This window comes from Nematolebias whitei, chromosome 15 (genome assembly GCF_014905685.2).
Source record: "Nematolebias whitei isolate Nwh7 chromosome 15, NemWhi1, whole genome shotgun sequence".
In the NCBI taxonomy this organism is placed as follows: domain Eukaryota; kingdom Metazoa; phylum Chordata; class Actinopteri; order Cyprinodontiformes; family Rivulidae; genus Nematolebias; species Nematolebias whitei.
The window spans coordinates 6,823,126-6,823,629 of NC_056512.1; the positions used below are offsets into that span (position 1 = coordinate 6,823,126).

The 504-nt window shown below is 26.4% G+C and overlaps 1 protein-coding gene across 1 annotated transcript in view; it reads left to right on the top strand.

Annotated features, from left to right (window-relative positions):
- Window positions 1-504, top strand: part of rab11fip4a (RAB11 family interacting protein 4 (class II) a) — a 190,036-nt gene that overhangs the window by 128,112 nt on the left and 61,420 nt on the right. The gene's annotated exons all lie outside the window — the stretch shown is intronic.

A 504-nucleotide genomic window follows, 5' to 3' on the forward strand; every position in this document is an offset into this window, starting at 1 on the left:
TATATATATATACGTATATATGTATATATATATACGTATATATGTATATATATATATACGTATATATGTATATTTATATATATGTATATATGTATATATGTATATATGTATATATGTATATACGTATATATGTATATATATATATGTATATATGTATATATGTACATATATACATATGTGTATATATGTATATGTATATATTTAAGTTGTAAGATGATCAACTAGATGATCTAAGTCACTGTACTCTGATGCATTACTCTGCAAGACAGAGGAAAACATTGATGGAAGAGATTGTTTCAATTTGGTTACAGCATTTTCTGAGAAGCACCTGCTGAGATGAAATTTACTCTCAGTGACTGTGTAGTCATTTAATGTAAACTCTAAGTTATTAAAAAGTGATTGGACAGAACAGGATTTTGAGGAACTATTACCAAGTCCTTAATCTCTATACCATAGGTCAGAACTAAATCAAGAGTGTGATGATAAGAATGAGTAGATGTGCTG